This window comes from Aplysia californica, unplaced genomic scaffold, assembly GCF_000002075.1.
Source record: "Aplysia californica isolate F4 #8 unplaced genomic scaffold, AplCal3.0 scaffold00404, whole genome shotgun sequence".
In the NCBI taxonomy this organism is placed as follows: Eukaryota; Metazoa; Mollusca; class Gastropoda; order Aplysiida; family Aplysiidae; genus Aplysia; species Aplysia californica.
The window spans coordinates 631,305-632,410 of record NW_004797674.1 but is presented as its reverse complement, the minus strand read 5'-3'; positions in this window follow the sequence as shown (position 1 = coordinate 632,410).

The following is a 1,106-nucleotide window of genomic DNA, read 5'->3' as shown; positions in this document are numbered from 1 at the left end:
GACAGATGGACAGACAGAGAGAGTGGGATGGGAGTAGGAGAGAAACAGACAGACAGACAGACAGACAGACAGACAGACAGACAGACAGACAGATAATAGATGGATAAATAAACAAGAAGAATGCTTATTCACGTAATTGACCATTATCATGATTTTGTCTACCCTTCACGCTGTATTACAATGTTGTATTTCTACAGTTTGGGTCTATTTCCTTTTGTTTCCAACACGCGCATACAACAGACTAAGCAAAAGTACAAAAAGTATATTTTCTTATGTGGGATGCGCACTGCCAATGGGATTCATCGGTCCAAGTAAGGTCCAGCTTTCATAGATGTGGTAAAAACTAATATTTTGGCGCAATTGCCATCGGATTCAACTAAATTCGATTGTGACTTTACATCCAATGCGCTTGTTTTTTCAAGGTCATGAGTCGAATCGGTTGTTTTGAACGTACTCAGAAAGCCTAGATTTTACCCCATCTTGATCTATGAAGGAGATGTTTGGATGAGATAGAAGGAGACCGTAGGGATCGAAAAGGATAGAGACGATACTCCTGTACATTTGATCGGTATATCATGTCCTTGGTTGTTTGTCTTTACATTAGAGAGTGGGTTGGGAGGGGGGTACTTTGGGGAGATTAAGGGGGGGGGGTACAAAGGACAGCAGGAAGGGGAAATTCACAATACGGCCAACAATGCACCCACGCACATCAGTCAAGTGCAGCTTCACCCGACAAACAGATCATTCTCTTAGCTGACACTTCCTGACAGTTTTTTCCTGTTCCTTCTCTTTACAGCAGTTCGGCGTTGTGTGGCATTTCGACGACTCTTAGAATAGAAGGGCACGAGCCAAAAGGCAATTTGCCCGCCGGGAAATTGTTCGAATTGCGCCAGTCCGTTTCTTTTTTTTTAGGTTCCGAGTCTAGACTGCTAGTCTGTAATGCAACTGACGCAAACAAAAGCAGCAGACAGACAGATCATGGGAGAGAAGTGATAAAGGCCGAACAAAGACGAGAAGTGATCAAAGCGGTTTGATGCGCAGTTACAGATTATGAGAAAGGTCGAAGCATTAACAGTATCTTTACTTGGGTTTGGGGATCAGACGGG